The 8,266-nt window shown below is 36.2% G+C and overlaps 1 pseudogene; it reads left to right on the top strand.

Moving 5' to 3' along the window:
• The first annotated feature begins 314 nt into the window (after nt 1-314).
• On the top strand, nt 315-2,067 carry LOC120210277 (annotated as a pseudogene).
• The last annotated feature ends 6,199 nt before the right edge of the window (nt 2,068-8,266 follow it).

Below are 8,266 nucleotides of genomic sequence, written 5' to 3'. Positions count from 1 at the left end.
TGTAAAATTGATATCAAATCATTTGCACATCATTATTTTTTCCTTTTTAAAATTGATTTTCCATGAAATTGATATACGTATAAAGTTTACTTATTTGGTTATTCACCTTTTTATGAAATACTTATTTGTATTTGATTTTTATTGTTACAAAGAAGTGTATGTACACTTAAAATAAATTAATAATTTACAAAATGGTTAATTTATATTATCTACCATATAAAATATACAAATAATTGATTAAAAGCCGCCTTAAAACGCAGCTTGCCATTATTTAAAACGCGGAAATTCGTGAAAGAAAAACCCACACAGATCTCCCAAACTCCCCCCACCAACCATTTCCTCTCCAATGGCGGCCTTTTCGTTATTGCCCTCCGCCCATATTGCAGCTAAATCTAAGCTTCATTTCATCAAGGCCTCCACTTCAGACGTACCCAAACCTCCCCTCCTCCGCCGTCGACGAAGCCCCAGCACAACATCCGAGAAGAAGCTCGTCTCCACAACGCTGCCGCCGTAGCCACTAACCACCCTCGCTTCACCGCCAAATACGTCCCGTTCACCGCCATCTCCGATCCTTCCTCCTCCGATGAATCCTACTCCCTCGATGAGACCGTCTACCGATCTCAATCCGGCTCCCTCCTCGACATCCAGCACGACATGTCCGCCCTCAAGCACTTCGACGGTGCTTACTGGCGGAACCTCTTCGACTCCCGCGTCGGAAAGACCACGTGGCCTTACGGTCCGGTGTTTGGTCCAAGAAAGAATGGGTCTTACCCGAAATCGACGATGATGACATCGTCTCTCTTTTGAAGGTAACTCTAACCTCTTCTGGGCTGAAAGATACGGTAAACAATTCTTAGGAATGAACGATTTGTGGGTTAACATTGTGGGATTAGCCATACGGGTAGCTTTAAAGATCTGGGCATGACGGTTTTAGTTAGTCAAGTTAATCGATTAAGGAAAATAAATAAACCCATTGTTGGAGTTGGCTGTGCTTCTACGGGGGATACCTCGGCAGCTTTATCTGCTTATTGTGCAGCTGCTGGGATTCCTTCTATTGTGTTTTTACCTGCTAATAAGATCTCCATTGCTCAACTTGTTCAACCCATTGCGAACGGTGCGTTTGTTTTGAGTATCGATACCGATTTCGATGGATGTATGGAGTTGATCAGGGAAGTAACAGCCGAGTTGCCGATTTATTTGGCTAATTCCCTGAACAGTTTGCGGCTCGAAGGACAGAAGACGGCTGCCATCGAGATTTTACAGCAGTTCGATTGGGGAGTCCGGATTGGGTCATTGTTCCCGGTGGAAATCTTGGGAATATTTATGCTTTTTACAAAGGGTTTTCAATGTGCAAAGAGTTGGGACTTGTTGATAGGATTCCTAGGTTGGTTTGTGCACAAGCTTCGAATGCGAATCCGTTGTATTTGTATTTCAAATCTGGTTGGAAGGATTTTAGTCCGGTGAAAGCGAAAACAACATTTGCCTCTGCTATCCAGATCGGTGATCCGGTTTCCATCGATAGAGCGGTGTATGCTCTGAAGAATTCAAACGGGATTGTTGAGGAAGCTACGGAGGAAGAGTTAATGGATGCCATGGCAGAAGCTGATTCTACTGGAATGTTTACTTGCCCACATACAGGAGTGGCATTGACAGCATTGAATAAGTTGAGGAAAAGTGGGGTTATTGGTCCTACTGATAGAACAGTAGTGGTGAGTACAGCCCATGGATTGAAATTTACACAGAGTAAGATCGATTATCACTCGAAGGACATTAAGGACATGGCCTGCCGATTGGCGAATCCTCCGGTTCAAGTAAGAGCTGATTTCGGGTCAGTAATGGATGTTTTGAAGAAGTATTTATCAAGAAAAGCTCATTAAGCCGATGGGTGAACCTTCCTGTGCAAGTAAATGCCGATTTCGTGTCAGTAATGGATGTTTTGAATAAAAGTATTTATTAAGTAAACCTCATTAAGCACATTTTTGTGGGATGAGCATGGTTAGATTCGCTCATGTCTTGGTTTAGGCGTTGTTGTTGTTGTTGTTGTCATTTCAATGTTTTATTTTCCAACTTATTAGAGCGTTCTTCTTAGGATTGTAGCTTTGAAGAGAAGACATGCCCATTTTGAAGGCAGCTATTTACCATTTGAATTTAATGGCAGTTTACTTGGATAACTTTTTCCCTACTTATATATCGTTAATGCATTAAATATAAATATTATCAATTCGGTCTTTAAACCGACATCAGTGGCGGACTTAGGACTTAAAAATTAAAAATAGGGATTCAAAAATTTAATATTCTATGTTTTCTAAGAAAAAATAGGTTTGCAAATTTCTTTATTTTATTAAATTATGTTTAATAGTTTTCTAAAATAATAGGTATGCACTTTGTTGAGTTAATCGAATGACGAAATTGGCCAAGAAGGGGGTGAATTGGCAATAAAAATTTTGTGGAAGCTTTTACAGAAAATTGAAAGTAATTGCACAGCGATTTACAGTGGTTCGACTTTCTCAAACAAAGTCTACGTCCACTACCTTAGCTATCCACACTAAGGATTTTTCAACAAATTCACTAATTTGTTCTTTCTTTGAGGCCAAAGAGATAACCTTACAATTCCCTCAAGAGTATACCCCAACTCTTGAGAACACTCTTTTCTCAAGAGAAGATTACAATTTGCAAACTTACAAGAAAACCTCACAAGGTAAGATGTTTGCACAATTCTAGAACAAAGAAAAAAACACTCAAAGATGAATACAATTGAGCACAAAAAGTGTTCTTGAAAGCAAAATGAATATTGAATGAAAATAGGCTTGAAATGCTCAAACTTGAGGTTTGATACTTTCTCTTTGATTCTCTCTTGATTCTAGTTGTTTGATGTTTCTTATATTTGATCAATGGCTTCTAAGCTTGCTTAAATACACATTGGATCACTTCTGAACGTTGGGGATGATTAGAGAAGATATTATAGCCGTTTTAGTGTGAAAACATTTAATAAAACAGCTTGGAGCGTGGGGGGAATCGGTTCCCCCTTGAAGGGAATCGGTTCCTAAGTGTAAAATTCAAATATTTCGACTGTTGTACAAGGGGGGAATCGGTACCCCCTTGGGGGGGATCGGTTCCCTCCGAGCATACTGGAATTCTCGGAGCAAAACTGTTTAGGGGGGAATCGGTTCCTCCTATGGGGGGAATCGGTTCCCTCCGAGCATTCTGGAAATCTCGGGGCCAAAACCATTTAGGGGGGAATCGGTTCCTCCTATGGGGGGGAATCGGTTCCCTCTGAGCAATCTGTAATTTTTGGCTTTGAATTGGTTCGAAATACTTTGTAAGATTATTTTGAAATTGTTTTATGATTAAAACTTAATTTTACAATTAAGTAAGGATTAAAATGATTTTTGAATATTTGGAGTAATGTTTGATATTCGAATAGTTATATCGAATAACTTAGAAAATCATTTGGAAAATCTTAAAATCCATTTAACTTAATTTGTTATAGCGAAATATCAAAATGTTTCAACAATCTCCCCCTTTTTGATATAACAAAACATTTTAGTAATTTTAAGATTTTGAAATCAAGTTTTGAAATTACTCCCCCTTACTTTAACACTTCTTCAATTTATTATGTAAACATTTAACACCTATTCTTCTCCCCCTTTTGTTAAATCAAAAAGACATTGTAAAACAAGGTTTTGAAATCATTTAGCCAATTGATTTATTAATTATAAGCTTAAGCTGCTAAGATCACAATCAAAAGAGAGGTTAGCCATTAGTTTCATAAATCAATATTCATAAATGTGATATGGCAAAATTGGTCATATGCTAATGATGATGCAATAACGAATAAAACACACTACACATATAAGTTCACAACATCTATAAATCCACAATCCACAAAATCAAACAATCCAAAATATAATGTTGAAACAATAAAGTTTTAAACTAAACACATAATCAAACATCCGTATCGGGAGGAGGAAAACGGGCTCGCATAGCGGCCATTTCGTGAGTGAGTTCATTGATACGAGCGTTGGTTGATTCATTGTTTGCACGCATCTCCCGAAGAATCTCTAATTGTTGAGCTCCCATTGTGGATAAATGAGACTCTATAGAGGAAAAGCGCGAGTCCATGGTAGCGTATCGGAAATCGAATGTCTCCATAAAGGATTGAAAATATGGAGGCATTTGATGCGTTTGTTGTGCTTGCTCCTCGGGCTGCTCTTCGGGCTGATCAGGCTCATCTTCGGCTTCATCGATATCTTGCATTAATTGCTCAAGCTCGGGATCTTCGTCAATTTCAGGTGGAGCTTGTGAAGAACTAGCTCCCGGAGTATGTGTAGAAGATCGATCCCATTCACCGGTTTCTTTGTTCTTTACCCATCCCGCTCTCGTTAAGGAAAAGAAGATTGATTTGTTTCTTAAGAGGAAAAACGGCATCTAGACCGACTCTAAGCCCAGCTTTGGAAAACAGATTACTCAAAAAGCAACCGTAAACTAGAGATGAACAGAGTTTCTTGTTAGGAACAAGATTTACGGTTTCAACAATTTCAGCAAAAATAATCTGAGGTAGGTTAATTTTAATACGGTTTTTGAAACAATGTAACCACCAAAGATCCAAAGCTCTAAGAGTATAATAACGACCTCCGGATGGTCGAAACCACCAAGAAATCATTAGATAAAGAAAACGCTCATGTAGGTCTAAGACACTCGCACTATATCTTCTTTTATAACGAGAACCTAAAATTTGTTTTTCATTCGAAATACCATCATTATCTAATCTAAATGTATTGGCTATATATGTCGGGTCAATATATAAGAATTGTCATAGGAGGTAGGAACGAATTCCTATGGTTTCGGTTTCATCTTGATTTTTTAACACAAACGACATTAGAGTAGAATATACGAACAAGTTGATGGTAAACGATGGGTTCAAGATCAAATAGTTTATCAAATTTCCATTCTTGTAAAATGGGAAGATATTTAAAATCGATAGCTAACATAGCTTGACGAGAAGGAATACGTTCTTCCCGGATTTTGTAAGAATCGAAATATTGATAATACCAAAATCGGTGATTTCTAGACCCAGGATGATTGAAACACGAATTTTGAATAGTCAAGTTAGGATCAGAGGGATTGGGATTAGAAATTGGAATAGAAGGAGGATTTGGAGGAGGATTTGGTTGACGACTAGAACGACTAGATGAAGACCTAGGACGTTTAGGATTGGACATGGTGAAGGAAATCGGAATATATCGAAAAACCTGCAATTTTAAAACAAATGTATGCAATTCAATTAATCCCAAAACTCAATTGAGTCCTCAATATTTCAAGGTTCTTTAAATCAATCCTAATGGGCAAAGTTTTGAAAAACTTTTGAAAAATATGGTTTTGAGAAACAATATATGTATAGTTTTTATAACAACAACATAATTTAATCAAAACACAAATTTTTTTTTTATATTTCGAAAATTAATAATTTTTGGAAAATTCTTGTGTTTTTGATGAAATTAGTTGTAACATCTAGTTTCTAATCACTAAACAATCAATGCCCGATTACTATTTCAACCTAGAACTAATTACAACTAATCCTATGTTCAAAAATAATGAAATAGAGAGTTTAGAAAAATTACCTTGAAAGATGAAGATTGAGGGATTTAAATGTTGTTTGCACGATTTTAATGATTTCAACAGGTTTAGAAGATGATATTTGAAGCAAATTCCGATTAATATCGTTGATTTGAGACAAAAATGGAGATTTGGGTTATCTAGAGGAGAGGAACGGCGAAAGAAGAGAGGAAATGAGGGTTTTTGTGTTTTTGGGTGTTCTGCCCGATTTTAACAGAACCCCAGGGGGGTATCGATTCCCCTGTGGGGGGAATCGGTTCCCATTCAAAGGGGGAATCGGTTCCCTCAGGGGGGGGATCGATTCCCTCTGCACCAAAATGCTAAAATCCGATTTTTAAACACAAAATGCTAAATTAATCTTTTCTAGTGGTATTGGCAACTCATATATCAAAAATTAATTATGTTCAAACAATTAAATTAATCTTTAATCGATTTTTGAACATAAAATTAATTTCACTAAGAATCACAAACTCCCCCTAACTAATAGCAAGAATGCAATCAAAATTATTATTATAAGCATTTTTCAAGATTTATTAAAAGTGCTAAAATTATTTTAAACACTAAGTGAAAATAGGTTGGTCAAACCTAATTCTCTCCTAAGTGTCCAAAATCTTTCCTTGTCTAAGGGTTTTGTAAAGATATCCGCTAATTGGTGCAAAGTATCAACAAATTCTAGAACTACATCTTCCTTAGTGACATGGTCTCTAATGAAGTGATGTCTTATTTCAATGTGTTTAGTTCTAGAGTGTTGGATGGGATTTTTAGTGAGACAAATAGCACTAGTATTGTCACACTTGATAGGAATGATACCTACTTCAATTCCATAATCAAAAAGTTGTTGTTTCATCCATAAAACTTGTGCACAACAACTACCAGCTGAAATGTATTCGGCTTCAGTGGTAGATAATGCAACACAATTTTGTTTCTTTGAAAACCAAGAAATCAGCATATTTCCAAGGAATTGGCAAGTACCGGAGGTGCTTTTCCTATCTAATTTGCATCCTCCATAATCCGCATCAGAAAAAGCATGCAAACTAAAGCTAGAGTCTCTAGGATACCAAAGTCCTAAACTAGGAGTGTCCTTAAGGTATCTAAAGATTCTCTTAACAGCTAGTAAATGTGATTCCTTAGGACATGATTGAAATCTAGCACATAAGCAAACACTAAACATAATGTCCGGTCTACTTGCAGTTAGATAAAGCAAAGAGCCAATCATTGACCTATATAATTTAACATCTACACATTTACCTCCTTCATCTCAAGCTTTGTTGAAGAGCTCATTGGAGTGTCATGAGGTTTCCCATTTTCCAGTCCAAACTTCTTGAGCATATCTTTGACGTACTTAGCTTGATTAATGAAGATGCCATCTTTTCTTTGCTTGATTTGGAGTCCCAAGAAAAATGAGAGCTCCCCCATAATGCTCATCTCAAACTCACTTTGCATTAGCTTAGAAAATTCTTGGCAAAGAATATCATTAGTAGAACCAAATATTATATCATCAACATAAATTTGAACTACTAATAAATCTTTACCTTTATGCTTTAAAAACAATGTAGTGTCAACCTTCCCTTTTGAAAAAACTTTTTCAATTAAAAAATTTGACAATCTTTCATACCAAGCTCTAGGAGCTTGTTTTAAACCATAAAGAGCTTTTGTCAATTTAAGAACATGATCCGGAAATTTTGAATCTTCAAAACCTGGAGGTTGTTCCACATACATTTCTTCCTTTATAAAACCATTTAAAAATGCACTTTTAACATCCATCTGATATAATTTAAATTCATGAAAACATACAAATGCTAATAACATTCTAATTGCTTCCATCCTAGCTACGGGAGCGTATGTTTCATCGTAGTCTATGCCCTCTTCTTGAGTATACCCTTGAGCAACAAGTCTAGCCTTGTTTCTCACTATATTACCACTTTCATCAAGCTTATTCCTAAACACCCATCTAGTACCTACAGTAGATTTATTACAAGGCCTTTCAACTAATGTCCATACTTTACTTCTCTCAAATTGATTTAATTCTTCTTGCATAGCCATAATCCAATGTTCATCATTTAATGCTTCTTTAATATTCTTAGGCTCTATGTATGAAATAAATGCAACAATCACAAATATTTCTAAGAGAAGATCGAGTTGTTACCCCTTTGGATGGATCACCTATAATCTCACCACCTTGACATAGTTGTACTCTCTTGGATAAGATACTTCCCTTTCTTCAATGGTTGGATTCTCAGAGGATCATGAGTTTCCTCATTTTTCGTTTCTTCCTTTGATGATGGTTCTCCAACTTTATGTCTAGCGTCATTTGAATTTATAACACCTACATCATCATTCACACAAGAATCCTTCCTCGGAAGGGGATTATCATCGAAAACAACATGTATAGACTCTTCTACAACTAAAGTTCTTTTATTAAATAATCGATAAGCTTTAGAATTTAAGGAATAACCCAGAAAAATTCCTTCATCACTTTTAGCATCAAATTTGCCAAGGTTTTCTTTACCGTTGTTTAAAACAAAACATTTACATCCAAAAGGATGAAAATAGCTAATGTTAGGCTTTTTATTTTTGAGAATTTCATATGGAGTTTTCTTTAAAATTGGCCTAATCATTACTCGATTTACAACATAACAAGCAGTATTTG

Source organism: Hibiscus syriacus, unplaced genomic scaffold, assembly GCF_006381635.1.
Source record: "Hibiscus syriacus cultivar Baekdansim isolate YM2019G1 unplaced genomic scaffold, ASM638163v2 tig00109921_pilon, whole genome shotgun sequence".
Taxonomy (NCBI): Eukaryota; Viridiplantae; Streptophyta; class Magnoliopsida; order Malvales; family Malvaceae; genus Hibiscus; species Hibiscus syriacus.
The sequence above is the reverse complement of the archived record's forward strand: the minus strand, read 5'-3'. Positions and strand labels throughout refer to the sequence as shown.